General features: G+C 42.6%; 2 protein-coding genes across 4 annotated transcripts in view; one reads left to right on the top strand and one right to left on the bottom strand.

The window, feature by feature from the left end:
• Positions 1–15,898, bottom strand: part of ribc1 (RIB43A domain with coiled-coils 1) — a 119,351-nt gene that overhangs the window by 68,792 nt on the left and 34,661 nt on the right. The window lies entirely within an intron of this gene.
• Positions 7,719–15,898, top strand: part of l1cama (L1 cell adhesion molecule, paralog a) — a 37,556-nt gene continuing 29,376 nt past the window's right edge. For 2 of the 3 annotated variants that reach the window (XM_084015074.1, XM_084015072.1), the window contains exon 1: positions 7,720–7,862. The gene's annotated coding sequence lies outside the window, so the exon portion shown is untranslated. Of the gene's footprint in view, positions 7,863–15,898 lie in introns of all 3 variants that reach the window. The other variant, XM_084015073.1, reaches the window with a different exon arrangement.

Below are 15,898 nucleotides of genomic sequence, written 5' to 3'. Positions count from 1 at the left end.
ATAAAAGTTTATTTGAAACCACTTGATGCTAACAGTTTTCAAACTAAACTGCTCACACTGAACAAGAAAATGTGACCAGAGGGTTTAAATCTGATTACTTTCTGTGCCACAACATCCAGTGCCCTGCTTTTCTCTCGATCCTCCCGTGTATCCATCTTCTTCCACCTGCTCTTGCGTGGTGAATTTGTTCCACTTGAGGACCCCCTACAACAGTGGAAATCCAATAACAACCACCACCACTGCAGCAGGTGTTCCTCTGCTACCTCGTTGACCCTCCCCCACCCCAAATGCTAACCCACACAGTTGCAGAACGGGGATCGTCCATGTCTGATTTGGTGTTTGCTGAGGCATGATAAATGAAATTACTGTGCTGTCATGCAGGGATTTTAGACCCAACTGTAAGCCCCGTTTTACAGTACATTGGCTACCCAGGTTTTTGCCCCCCACCCCCACCCTACCCTACCCCTCATCATGTATGAAGCACAGATGCTCCATGATTGATTTACATATTCTGTGAGCATTTGTTGCTCCGTGAAGGCTTTGATTTGCAATTAGAAAGGGAACATAATTAAGTCTTGCAGGGAATTTGCCGAGCAAAGGATTTCACATTACATCTCTCCACAAATGGGTTGAATTTTGTGTTTCTCAGGATTTTTGATTTTTCTGTCAAAGAAATTCTGTGGCAACTTTGGCTCAATATATTTTATGTACCTGTCAGTTGTGGATGGAGATGTCAGAGGCGCTGCCAAATGAGCTGTTGCAGTGCACCGTGCTCGGCTCTCCACTGGGTGGGGATCATCAGACTACACAGTGAATAGGGTGTTCCCTGCTCTGCCTTCTCCATGGTTGTGCAATGTTTTGTCTCCTGCAAAGTCACTCTGTTGTTTTCCATTTCATGCTCCGGGGACATTTTCGAGGTGACTGTTGCAGGAATGTAAATTATTATGAACGGTGGGACTTATGGCACCTCAGTTTATATATGGCAGATATTAAAAGGCAGCAGGAATCAACAGAGCGTCGTGACTACATTAAAAAAACAAGAGCTTGTTGGTAGTATACAAAGTGCACCAATAAGTGATAGTGGAGCTGGGGAGGAAGTGAAGGCCGGCAGAGTTGATTAATAATGACTACTTGTGTGTGAGCCAGAAAGCTCCCGGCCTAATACATTTTAATGCTGCTGTCTTCAGGATCGCTGGAATAAATCACAATATTACAGCACTCTCCGAGCAAAAATGATAAAAGGCTTCCTTAGCACAGAGCCCAAATGGGCAAGGGGACAAAATCAGTTCATTAGAGTAATTGGTTTAATGTTTCTAATTAGCTAGAGAGATATTGTACTGAAGGAAATTGATGGTAGTGCTTAACCCTTTCTTTGCAGAATTCATCATCCTCTTCTGCTCCCTCCCGGTTCATGATACTCCTCAGAACTCGAGGGGAAAGGGTGAGGCCTGATTAATATTCATCATCCCTTAACACTGTCTTCATTTGCAGAAGAAACCAGTTAGCAGTGTAGCTATTTACAGGGTGTGAGCAGCACTCTGACAACGTGTCCTTGTTCCCTCCCATTAATTCAGCGTGGTTTATTCATGATAGATGTTCCCAATGTAAAGCATCCCTGCGGATTGTGAACTTGATAATCAGATTAATTCTGCTGTCATGTTGTTTCGTCACTTTTTCTCTGTACTCTTAAAGTGTCTTGCATGAACCCTGTGCCCCACATGTATAGATAGGCAGGAAGCTTGACAAATCAAGGTGGACAGCAGCTGCCCTCAGTTTTGACAGCACTGTGACGGGTAAGGAAGGGTGTTACCGTCTGTTGTGAATCTCCTCGCTTTGTCATCACCTCCTGATTAGGCTGCCATCTTTGCTCTGCGAGCACCGGGGGGGAGAGCAGCAGAAATGAATGTTGTGGCTCATGAACATCTTTTGCCTTCACATTGTCTTTCAAGCGCTGATATAATTGTGCATCTGTGTATTTTGTCCTCTAGTGGGGAGTCGGCTGTGGAAAAAAAGGCACAGGTGGATCCATGTAGGCCGGCCTTTGGTTAAAGCCTCGCGTGCCGAGACCGAAAGAGTCCAGATCCAAACCAGAAGTGACAGCCTGACTACTGTAAAGGTCATAGTCTTTATTACCTGAGCCTCCAAGTACCTGTGGTCGCTTTCTGTTTACCACATTGCATCTGCAACCCCCTTCAAGCTTCTCCCTCGCCTCCCCTTGGTGGCACAGCAGTGGGCGATCCAGCCCTGAGATGTTACAGATCATGTGACGCGGTCAACTATTAAAGCTTATCATTTGGAGAAGTAATATTGTTGAGTCATAAAGCAGGAGGCAATAACTGCAGTGAGATTTGATGCCCGCCGTCCGAAACAGCTTATTTGTCTGTAAATGCGACATAAAAACGAGTACCATGTTACACTGCTAAAAAAACAAAAGGCAAATCGTGTGATGATGTAATCCCAATATCCTGCATTGTACTAAAGGACAAAAAAAGTAAATTTATATTTTTTTTGTGGGAAAAGCCTTGAAATGAAAGGAATTAAACTAGTTTACAGCACTCATTCCTTTGCTTCAGCAGCATGACACACTGTTTTCACAGGAACAAATTCTATGCAAAACCTTAATTTGAATATCAATGGTGAACATTTGACTAAACATAAGCTTCAAGTTGCAATTTCTCCTCCGACTGACTGCCCTCATTTTAATTCTCTGATGACAACAACAACAACAAGGACGTATTTTTGATGGTGCTCTAACCTTTGGCATCCCACCACACTCTTGTCTTGAGGCTGCCCCACAGCTATTTACATGCAGTTAACATGCTTAATGAGATGCGCTCTGGTGAGTGAAGTGCTGGTCATATCTGACAGCCGGGCCACTAAGCATGACAGCAAACTAAATCAGAGTCATTTCCCTTCAATTAGTGAGTGATTAACGGCAGGTCAGAGATGGCTGGCTGACCTTCTGGCCACCTAATGACTTTGACTGGATCAATGGATCTCCAATCGCCAGGCAACCGTGCAGCCAATGGAAAAGCCTTGTAGGAGCAGAGGATTGGTTAATCTGACTACCTGCCTCTTATTCATTCATATTCCCCCCCAATACTATTGGCTCCATCTTTTAAAAAAATATTTATTTTTCACTCACTGTGGCCCCGGGCACCTCTTCAACACACATTCTGACTGTCTTCTACTTTCTTTAACCCTGTGTTAACTGCCCACAAAGCAGCAGAGTTATAGGGCTGTAAATATAGAATTGAATATTAAACGGATGTAAAATTAAATTAATATTCAATATTTTATAGAAAAAAGTACAATTTCCATCAAAAATTCTCAGAGTCAGGGGATGTTTTTTTTATATTTTTTATATGAGACATTATGTCTTGTTGTAGCTGACCAGCATCTGTAGGTAATATAATTAATGATGTCACTCTGTGGGAGAAGCTCTATAGTATGAAAATACAGAACAATAACAGGAACCCGCAAATGTTTTGCATATTCTTTCCCAATAAATGACAAATATTTTGTCAAAAGTTTTTATTTTCAATTGATACAATGTTACAATACCAATAGAATATATGCTTTTTTTTCTCATGGACATCATCCTCCAATTGGAAGATCGGCGGTTCGATACCCGACTCCAGTGTGGACGTGTGTGTGAATCTGTTAGTTCCATCCTGGTGGGCAGGTGACAGCTTGTATGGTCATCAGTCATCACTGTGTGTATGTGTGGAGGCGGACATGTAGTGTAAAGAGCTTTGAGTCATCGATGAGACTAGAAACGCACTATAGGAATACCATCCATTCACCATTCAGCAGTGGCTTTGTGTTCATTTTTAAGAAAACCAACAAACTAGAGCAAAACTCCTCCCTCCCATTGGCAACAACACAACATTCTTCTACAATAGCTTTTTTAAATAGTGTGTGTGTATATATATATATATATATATATATATATATATATATATATATTCTGCTTTAATCTGTTGTTTTCTATATTCCAGTACTACTCTCTCTCTCTCTCTGAACCTCCACGCCTATACCGCAGCCATTTACTATATTACCTCCGCCTCCTTCCTTTTTAAGCTGATGGACTGATGGTCTCTCTCCCTCTCCCTCTCCCTCTCTCTCTCTCTCTCTCTGTCTTTTGCTGACTGCATCTGTTTTTCCTGCAGCTCCAGACTTTTAAGTTGTTCATTCATAGCCTCCCCTTCTCCCTCTCCCTCTCTCTCTCGCTCCACGCTCCCGTCTCCCCTCTCATATATCATTCCATCTCTCCCGCCGGTCGGCTAGCTGACTCACCTACAGTCGAGTTGGAAGGGAAAAGAAAATGTGTAGAAGGGTTTTGCAAGGGCAAGTCTCTCACAGATGAATGGTTTTGAGGGCCGGCCGGGCCCTTAGCTACTGTATGAGGGAGTGCTGGCTGAGGTAAATGTCTCCTGTCAGATAAGTTTGTACCTCAGAGGTTAGCTAGGTGTGTTTTCCTCTCTTTTTCTCTTTCTGTGGCTCAGTGAAAAGACAAGATAAGGAATAGGAAAGTCATTATCTCCATTGATCGGTCTGAGTAAGACTTCCTTCAAGCTGGACGCTTATTTTCCTCCATCTTCCACTTGCAGCTGCCTTCTAAATATTACAGTGTTGATTTATTTTTTAATTGCTTTTTCCCGCCAGTGAGCTCAAATCCCTAAGATAGTTCTAAGCATGAATCACTTTGACCGCTTAGTCCTAATAACTTCCTGTTGATAAAGCACAGTCCAGTTTTCGCACTTGCCTTAGTTCAACCTGATCTAAGTGCTCAGCCCACATGGGTTTACAAGACACAAAAAAAACACCTATGCAGTAATGAAACCTTAAGACTTGAATTTAGCTTCTCATTACATTGCAGACAAAGAAAATCTGCCACAAAGTTTCCTTCTGAAAACCCAGTTAACAGCTTTGTAATGGTTCACACAGAAGAAACTCATCAGAAACGAAGAAAACATTTAAATAAATTGAAACATTTTAATAAAAAATATATGCAAAACAAATATTTAATCTCACCTAAATCACACAACTAAGTCTCTTCAGGGATTCCAGTAAATCTGCTCGTTTTGTCTTTGATTCTTTAAATTTAGTTCGGCTCCCTGTTTCTAGATCATCTTGCTTTCCTAAGAAACCACCATCTCTTATCATTCCTGTCTCTTCAGGGTCTGTTTCAAAAATGGAAAACAAATTTCAACTGTTTATTTCTAAAACTTTAACCTCTCATTGTCATGTCCAGCACATGTTCTTCTCCACTCTCACATCCAGTTTTCGCCTCCGCTCCTGGCGTCCATCCAGTCCCAGTTTTGACCCTGAACTCTCCATGGCATCCAGCCTCTCCTGAGGAAGATGCCAGAGGTTCTCACCTATCTCAAGTGGCCTCATCAATCATTATTCCCACGCTGATTGCTTCCATGGAAGCTTTTGTCTGCATGCCTGGCATATCCTCGGGCGCCAGTGGCAGATGGGTGCGTTGACACAGGTTTGGAAAGGCACAAAGAAAAACTACAGCAGCTCAGTGGGAGTTTTCTGATTGGACATGATGCTGACCCGATTACCTGAATTGTTTGTGAGTACTTTTCTTTTTATGATGAAACTGTATTTATGTATACATGTTTGTGCATTTCTTTGAAGTCTACAACAGAGTGATTATGCAGTAATTTAACTCAAGTCTATTTATCTGTAAAGTACACACTGAAATACAGACCTTGTCCAAAGTACTCTACATACAATTATTTTAAAAATATACTTGGGTGAATTCAAAAAAAATTCTAAATTCTGATGTGAACACGCTAACAAGTCACATTTGCATACACAGCGATTTGAGACTTGGAGACCCAGTGAAATTATACAGTGCAGTTGTATTTTGTTATGGGAAAATAGCTTACACCTATTATTGCATGTCTAACAATGTTATGCTTGTGTTAATATTTTCCTGTTACCCTGAATAATGTTGTCTAGACTCATTTTTAGGGGCAAAATACAGTTATTTCAAGGAGCAGTATATGACATTCAGAGCCTCAAGTAAGATCAAACAAACACAGGACTTTCATCCAGGAAACAGGTGTTCAAGACTGCTGTTAGTGTCCCAAAGTGTTTGTGACATCCCTTCTGTATATGTGACGTTGTTCACTTTTTCCCAAACTAAAGAGTATTTTTGTTTGAATTCACAACGTTAACCATCTGACGAGTTGAATGTTCAGCATCTCAGTGTAGCTTGTTAGTGTGCTAATGTTTGCTGTTCAGCTATCAACACAAAGTACAGCCAAGTTGGGAGCATGATTGGTTTTGCAACTTATTGGTCATAAAGCAAAGTAGAGGACAAACTGAAAGTTTGACCTGATGATGGCGTGAGATGAAAAATCAGAGGATCACCAAAGGTAATTTGTCCTGAGGGAAACATAAAGACCTTAATTTAATGGCAATTGATTAAATAGTGGTTGAGATTTTATTCCGACCCATAAATGTGATGACGCATGAGGACAGGTCAGGGGATCACCAACGCTGGTAGGATTCATCATCCTGACGGGTCAACACGGCCATCCAATAACAGTAAAAAACACAATGTATGTATCTATGTATTGTATTTGGAGTCTCCCACACAAATGTAATAGAATGAAAAGGTAAAGATAAGGTAAAACATTTTTAAAACACCACAGTCCTCCAAGCAGGGAGATGTAAACTGTTGAATAGTCTGCAGGAAGCAAGTGGGAAAAGCTCAGTGAGATTCGGATTTTGAAAATAGTGTATTTTTAGAGGATCTAAAGGGTTTTGGAGGAGGAATAGCGACTAAGAGGTTTAAAATATAAACTGGTGCCAGACCTTAGAAAATAACATTTACTTTAGCTGGAATTTGGATGAGCTGGAGGAGAAATGTGGCCAAATAACTGACGCCTAAATTCACAATCAAGATGCAAAGAGGTAAAAGTCTAATGAAAGCAGATCTGTCGTCTCGTGTGCTGGATCACAGTCACCTGATAACATCTATCTTGTCTCAACAGCGAACGCAGCGAGACGGCCCCCTGGATTACCCAGCATACCCTAAAATCAATCCCTGCGCCGTGTCGACCCACCCCCCAGACATTTCTCCCACATTTTTTATTCACCAGCGTTACGTAACATAGCTCATCCCAGTCATAACTTTAATTACACTGTAATGAACTCAAGCCAGTCAATGTCTGAGCTGCAGAATGAATTAAAAGAGTTTATGGAAGTTGAGCCCAGTGGAGTGTAGAGATTGCCAACACAAAACCTGCTACGTTCATTATTTCACCTTTGTGCTCTATTAGCTCCCGGATTGGTGCAGGAGGAGAAGGGAGAAAAGAGTGCCGTAGGGCCATATGTGGGGGGGCTACGCTTTAGATTGATTGTACAATACAGCATTCATTATTATGCTTTGGCACTGCATGGCTGAATGTAGGAGCAGTAATAAGAGCAGCAGGACCTCTAATCCAGACTGTAAGGGAGGAAGAAGAGGAGAGAGGGAATAGATAGAGGACAGGAGGAGGAGGAGGAGGGGGTACAATAAAGGAATGGTCAGAATCCACAGAGAGTGAGGTGAAGGCAGAGTGAGGGAGGGAACAGAGGAGGAGGGAAGGAGGGAGGGAGGCAGAGAAGAAGGGTGATGTCACCTCTAACAGGCAGCCAATGAGAGTCAGGGAGGGAGAGAGCGAGAGAGCGGCCGGAGGAGGGTGTGTGTTTTTTTTTCTATCACTGCAGCATCAGCGGAGAAGAGAGGGGCACAATCAATTTCACAGAGAAGAGGAAGAAAAGGCACAAGTAGATAAGGAAGACGGGGCAAACGGCACAAGGAGTTGCCAGGGGAAAGGAGCATCAGTGAGAAGGTATGTGGATCTTTTTGGGATGAGATGGACAGTTTGTCATTAGACGAGAGCGAGAGCTGGTGAGCGGATTAATTGGGTTGTTAGGTGGAGGTGGCTTGTGGTGGAATCACACCTTTGCCTCATCTTCCACTGACAGTCAAGATGAAAGTCTGGTCCGTGTAAATTCATTTAACATCGTCTTAAAAAAAAAAAAAAAATCTCTGGCAGTTTGTCCTATTCCTATCAGTCGTGTTGATGTTCAAGAAAACTATGACACACTTAAAAAAAAAGGGGTGAAAAAGAATAATTAGACTGATTTCACTTCTTTATGTCAGTGATCATGGGGGTGAAGATGAATTCTAATACACTGCAACACTGCATGACTTTGAAGTGTAAGAAGAAATGTTGAAGTCAGGTATCATACCTGTTGGTGGAGATTAGTTTTAGATAGAATCTTTTCTCTTTTGTTTTTGTGCATTTACCTCGCTGATTGAACATCCAATGCATTGCATGCAACAGGGTCTCCTCTGACATACATATTTAATATACGGCTGTACTTAATTCCATTCTGCCGTGCTACTGAACACTTTGGCCGTATTGCAATTCATTGTAAGACGTCACCTGATATGTCTACAGTTGGGTTTAACCTTTAAAACTAGATGTCATTTGAATTAGTTCTCTACAAAAACAATTTGATTTTAAGTTTTTTTAGTCACCACAAAGCATATTGAACGGCACTTTAAATCTCTAACATGACTTTAAATCTCCTCCTTTGCAATTCATATCGCATTGTGCATTTTCCTGCAAACTGGTGGTTATATCTCAGGCAAATTATAGGCTCTGCCTCTCCTGCTGCCTTGCTATTGAATATGAATATTAATTTTCTCACCACATTCCCCTCCCCCAGCAAATAGCTGAGTAGCTTAATGTTAAGCACTGGCCATGATTGCAATGTGCTGCTTCGATTGGCATTGATGTGGAGGAGGAAACTCCGCTCTGTGGTGAAAGACTACAACAATTTTCCAGCCGACCAATCTGATGTCCTGCAGCTGCAGTAGGTCTGCTCTGCTCGACCGAGGTAACCTGAAACTACAAACCGTGGAGGGAAGAAAGACAAGGAATCTAAAAAAAAAAACACTGGAGGAGGGAAAGAAAGCGAGAGAGATTCAGACATCAACAGGAGGCAGAGAGTGAGAGCGTTACTTATACGGAAGGAGATATCGGGGGAAGTGAAAATAAGGGTGGGGCCGCGCTGGCAGCGGAATATGTGGAGGCGTGCCCATGAAAAGGAGGTGCTCACCTGGCTGTATGCCACACACAGCTGCCTGCTGTCTCCCTCTGCAGCCTGTTACACATCTGTTCTACCCAACAGCAGAAAATAGACAATGTTGTGTTAATGATGTAGAAAACTGTAGTGCCAAAAGCAACTGCTAAAGGCTGGCCTCGTAGGTTGTTGCATGTCTGGCGTTTTCATTACATGCTCCCCTGTCCTAAAGGTACGACCAGATTGGCAAAAATGTAAAATGATATATATATATATATGTGTGTGTGTGCTCATATCTTGTGTGTGCTAGTGATGCACTGAACCTACTCCCTCCCTCCATGCCTCAGTAGCCTGCAGCTCGTCCCAGATGAACCCAGTCGAGGGACTGGAGGGGTGGGAAGGCACTGCGCCTGACAATGACTTGTTACCATCTGTACAACATCCATAAACATACTACACTGCACACATTCACACAATAGATCAAGATACAGCAGCTGCTGAAGAGGGCGTGTTGGAGTGAGTAAGTGTGTATGAATGTGTGTGTGTGTGTACGTGTGCATCTTCTCCATGGTAGGAATGCCCCAGAGACCCACTGCTGGTCACATTATCATACTATTTAATGCAGGAGGGGGGGGGGGTCTGTATGGCAGAGGCAGCCGGATCTCTGCACGGTGTTACGAGCTGTTGGTTTTGCAGGGATGTTGTCGTCGGCGTAGCTGACTAGACTTGTATGATTGCTCTTCGCTACAGTATGGTGCAGAATGTAATCTCCCCTTGGACACGGGCCGGTTAATTGAGCTGTTCCATCAAAGAGACGGATGAAAACAGGGATTTATGTGAGAGCGACAGGGATCTGCAATGAAAAGAGAGCAATAAAAGGCAGGGGAGGATGGTGTAAGCAATGTAGAAAAGATAACGGAGAGAGAGAAGAAGGTGGACTTCCTTTTGAAACGCTAAGCACTATGCATTCTTGATTGGGTCCCTGCTTAAGGTGTTGAAGAGAGAGGCGAGAGAAGAAGGGATGGAGCAGGATATAGAGAAGGGCAGGGTCACAAGGGAGGATCAGCTGTCGCGAAAGAAAGACCCATAGAAATGAAGGGAGAACAGATTAAAAGGAGGATTGGCATTACGACGGATGGAAGATTATGAAAGAAAAGCCCTGCAATGTGTGGTTAGATATTTCTGATTTTCCTCTATTCATTTTCATGCAATGATAATGTCGGTCTGGCCCGTTTCCAAACGCCTTTAGACCTTGCAGTTGAAGTGGAGAGCTGGTGATGTGTAGGAGGAGAGGAGCGGTCCGCTCTCACTCCGTTGGGGGGCCGATGTACTGGACCTTCACTCTTAAGCCACCTGTTATTGCCCGGAGGCATCTTTGCTCGTCATCCTGCTTTGCCAAACACGGACCCAACAACACACTTTAACACATCTGGAAAGGCACAAACAAATTCTCTGCAAAATACACATCCGATCCTGTTGCAGTGCGCCGCATTAAAGATGCTCTAATGTTGTCTTGCTGGCCTGATTACTTAAGCGTCTGCTCGTGATCAAAGGAGCCCACTCACCACTTCCTGGGGATTCAGCCATTAAAGCAGAGACGGTGTAAAATAAGGGTTAAGAGGGAGAACTATCTCCGAGACTGAAGTGTCAACAATAACTGTTTCATCTCTGGATTCCTTTTTATCCTCCTTTGAGAATAGCAGTTGTAAAGTTACAAACTCTAAATCGCACATTCAAAGGCTTGTGAGCAAACTCCCTCGACTTATCCTCCAGCGCTTGTGTGTGTGTGTCTTTTTGATGCTCCGTGAGTGTGTGTGTGTGTGTGTGTGTGTGTGTGTGCACCTTCAGTATGCCGTCAAGATGGAGTGTCAGTCCCCTTCCCCACCCTTCCCGGCTGCAGCTCGGAGGCTGTTTGATTTAGGCTGTGCAGATGGGAGTCAGCCCACTGGGTGTCAAGTGGGGGTGCGTGTAGACACGCTGTCAGGTTTCTGGTGGAGAATACATTGTGGTGATTTAGGGAGCTAAGGGTCAGGTGGATTGACGGGCCAGCCTCGGGTAAATGATTATAGAGAATTGAGGTGGAGAGAATGAAGTAAGACAATCGGGAAGGACTGCTTTAAAGATGGGTAGGGTTTATTTAACAGACAGGATGGTGTAGAGATGGTGAAAAGATGAAAGTGGGAAAAGACCGACATGGCAATTTCTCTGAACCACATGGTTCCAGTTGTCATTTAAAAATCTATCTGCTATCTCTTCAGCAGCATTTGTCCTTTTACTGCCGCTGCATCTGTATTCTCTCCCATACGTCTTCCCGCCATCGGTGTTTTGGTCCCACTTGTCGTATCAGTATTCATGCAATGGTGGACCGAGAAACCCACATTGAGTTCTTAATCAAAATAATGGCCGAGGCTGCTGTTAGCGTCCCCAGAAAGACAAAGACTCATAAATCCGTCCTTATTATACAGTGGCAGCTGTGACGGAGACTCGGGCACAAATAGAGGCGTCATGTATGGAGATGAATTAAATTGATTGAATTACCTTATTACAGCTTTCAGAAGTGATGGCATCGGAGAGTGGAAAGTGGAAAATTCCCACATGTGACAAATATGATATTGGCCGTTTAAATTACAAAACTGGAACCCCACAGTGGATATTACTCGAAGCCAGGATAGAAAATAATTACTGCCAAACCAATAACGAAATTGGAGGCCCCCAGATATTGGAAATTATCTCAAAATGAGGGGTGGAAAAAAAAAAGCATTCTCTTTCACTTCAATTTGTGGTGCAACGAAATGTCTAATTGAAGAACCAGACTGGGAAGCAGCAAAGCAATAAATCTACACACAAGACTGAATATGAATTAGGGGAGATCTGAAACATGTCTGACCTTCTCTTTGCCTCCTTGACGCCGTCCTCATCCTTTTTGCTGTCTGAAAAAAAATATGTCTTTGTCTCAGTGAAACAGAGAATTCCTCTTAGCGTCCCTCCATCTGGACCCCAGTCATCTCTTGTCAGAAAGGCTTTATTGTCCACATCAGTGACTATAATTGGACTAAATGGACCCTCTGTCCGGTATCTCCCGACCGCATCTATGAAGTCTTCTGTTGATTGCGCATGACTCACCATTAACAGTGGCCAGTATGAGATGACCTCATGATTGAATTAACTACCGGTATACATCAAATGCCAATAGTTGGGTTATTGCCTTTCATTTGTGAAATATAATGCCAAGTGTTTGATGGCCACATTGCTGAGCTACAGTAAGTGAGTCTAAGTTTAATGGCTTCTGGGTAAAATTACTTAACCACTAAGTTATATACTACACTCTCTGCTTCAAAGAACTTTATTAATCTTTTATTTGGCCTCTCGTTCCCCCCATCATAAAGCTCTCTCTTAATTTAATAATAGCTTTTAGTCCATGCTCGTCTTTTTCAAAACCGTCATCATGATTTATAATCTTTTAGTTTAAACCAAACTAAATTATACACTGATTTAACCACACAAGGTAGGATGTTTTTAGTTAGCCTACAGATGCTCCATCAAAATGTTAAAACGTTATCATAAAGATCATCAATTGTGCTTCATGCAGTATAAATTATGTATATATTGTGTCATTAGGCCTATAACGCTATAATTTTGTTATCTACCTCTTTTAATGTTTTGTTAGCTTAGTCTGAATTAGCATGCTAGCTATCTATGAACCAAATTAATCTGAGGCAGTTAGCAGTTAGCATCATGCTTAATTAACACAGTTGTTTTTCTTTGGGTTGTTTGTATCAATGTATTGAAAATGTCTTAGCATTGTCTCAGAATCAAAGTCACATTTTTTATTCTCATTTTTTCCGAATATTTGCTGAAAGAAAAACACCTGCAGACAGTAGGTGGGACTACAGATGATGGCTAAAAGTAGCGTCGGAGACTGGATAACATAACCTGAATTATTTTTGAAATTCTCAAATCGCAAATTTAGCACATAAACTGTCGTTAATATATGTACTTGTTATAAGCTGGTTTATTTGTCCAGGACAATGTATTTGGCTGTATTCTGATACCATTCTGGCTTTGCTTACATTTTACAGGCTGTTTATTAACAGACGGCATTGGTTTACTAATTTATTGATTTGTTGCTGAGAGGCCAGCTGCATTTTTAATCAAACTCGGGGGCAGAATGTAGGATACTTGAGCGCTGTTGCTTTGCTCTGAGTTACATCATTCTGCTCCACTGAGCTTTTAAAATACTGCATTTATTCTTCACCTCTTTTTTCCCCAATCAGTGATCTCAGTGTCCTCCTCGGCATGACTTTCATTTTAGCCCAAAGCAAAAACTGGTTAATTCCTCAAATAGACCATCAATGGAATTGCATTGTTCAGTCACTTCCAGTTGCTTCTTTTGCACTCTAGAATTTGACAGTCATCCAGCCAAGTCAAATTTATTTCTATAATACATTAAAAAAAAAAACATGAGCCAAGCAAAGTGCTTTACAAACACAGGCGGAATGACTGAATGTTGGCGCAGACTTGAAGAATTTGTCCTGAAAGAAGAAGTATAAATTCTGCTGTGAAGCACTTTCACAGTAATATAGTCACCATGTTCCTGTTTGCTCCCTGAAGCAGAGCGCATAGTTGAAGCATCACAGTAGCGATCAAGTTGATGTTCCCTGGAACTCTTAAAGAAAATCCGTCTGGGAACGTTGTGCTGCAGCTGTAGATGAATTGAGCCTTTAAATTGCACTGATGAGATGGGATGTAATGTTTGGTATGCTGCAGCCAGGAGACGTAGTCAGGAGACAACTGTGCTTCTGAGATAGTGTGGTGAAATGAATGTGACTGCCAGACATTGACTGAGTGGCACACGTCATACGCCACACCGTGCAGTCTGATCGACTTTTTCTGGCTCCATCTAAAGTCTTATTTATTTTGGAGTGTTTACATTACAGTCTATTGATTTTGTTTCACTCGTGCTCTACACTGGAGTTGAATTAACCCGAACTGAAATAGATGGGGCATCCAAACACACTGGAACACGCCCGGTGACCTCGAGTCCTGCAGGTGACGATGTAAAGGAAACGGGGCCGTCTGTGTTTGTCGCCTCTGCGTGTCTCGACGATGTTGTGACTGTAGTTTCTCGCGGGCCCTTTATCTGCTGTGTCAGCCATGATATATTCATTAGGGTTGGATTACAGAGAGTGGGAGGGGATCGGGTTTTGGAGTGGGTTGTAATCCCCATACACTGGGCTAATTTAATCTCACCTACTGTGCCATCCTATTACACACTACGCCCACCACATGTGTGTGCAGGGGCTGGCTGGGGGAGAGCGGATGAGGGGGGGGGACAAGGTTAAAACGGGGTAATGTCAGACAAGAGGAGGCATGGGGAGAAAGAGGGAGGATTGCAAGGAAAGATACAGAGGATGGAATTGATTATGAGCAGCGAGAGAGAAATGCACAGTAAATGTCAAGGAGTGAAGAAATGTCAGAGACAAAAGAGGAGATGGATTAGCTTCAGAGAGGTGTGCTGTACAAGATTGTTTTAGTCCCATCCCCTTGGGCTGCCTCGTCTTCCACTACGCATACGAGGGCATTTCTCACATGTCTCTCGTGATTTATTATAGATTTATTATAGAGTAAAAATGCACAAAACTATGTCTCTAAAATGTCACAAGTTGTTTTTTAGCATTTTAGCCGGGGGGAATTTTCACGAACCTATAACATAATTTTCTCAACCCATGCATGGATGTAGAACTGCCGATGAAACAAGGATTATTATCGCCTCTTGCTTTCTCATTGACGCCATCATAATCATAATTACTGGCATTGCAGTAAGTGTATTTTATTTCACCTGTTTTGTTTTCCAGTGTTATCACTCAGCCTGTTGCCCTCTCTCATCACACATATTCATCATTACCGGGTTGAAAAACAACAACCACATTTTGGTTTGCTTAATATATTTTGGGATGCCTCCCGATCTCATTATATTTATTTGGCCAAGTTGCAAATAATTTGTATAAATCAGGGTGATACACAGTGAAATAAGGGTTTATATAACATATTATGCAGTTTTCTTAACTATTTATGACCCACATCCCTCTCATCATCCCTCCTTATCTAATCATAGCCGTGATAAACCAGGCCATGCTACCTGCTACACGCTCCACACGCTATCTACCTGAAGAGCTGGATGTCTGTGAATCTGCCCTTGTTAGTCTATTCTGAAGGCAGACTTTTAAATCAGGTTGGTGTTGAAGTTGCTTGAGTTTGCACCCTGAATTGATCAGGGGTAATTGGGCATGGCGCTTCAGAGAGCCTCACACAGTGCCTGAGCGGCAATAATGAGACTCTATATTTAGTGATAAAACTGTCTGTTTACATCAGCCATCATGCTCTGTTGCACACCGTGGAAGGATTTTGTGGCCGACTGGCGGGGGGGAACACCTTTTGTGTAGCGATTTCTTTGTAAATCATCTGTTGGAATCTGTGCTGAAGGGAGGACCGATGTAGCAGGAAGTGGAGACAAGGGGTGAGGCTCCTTGTTAATACGAGGAAAAGATAAAAAGGCGCCGTTCCCAAGAGAAAACACAGGAGCAACAAGAAGGAATAATAGATTTACTGAGGGATGCAGATGTCACATCGGGGGAGGAGAGAAAAGACGCAGAGCAGAAAACAAACCATGCGGCGATGAAGTGAGAAACGGGAGAGAAGAGACAGAGGGCCCGGACATTGTTAACGAGCATAACGAGGTAATTATACACATGAGCAAAGACCTCAACCTCCAGGCCCAGCACAGTTGGGTGGG

The sequence above is a fragment of the Eutrigla gurnardus genome, assembly GCF_963514095.1.
Source record: "Eutrigla gurnardus genome assembly, chromosome: 8".
NCBI classification, from domain to species: domain Eukaryota; kingdom Metazoa; phylum Chordata; class Actinopteri; order Perciformes; family Triglidae; genus Eutrigla; species Eutrigla gurnardus.
Note: the sequence above shows the minus strand (reverse complement) of the source record. Positions and strands in the feature narration are given on the sequence as shown.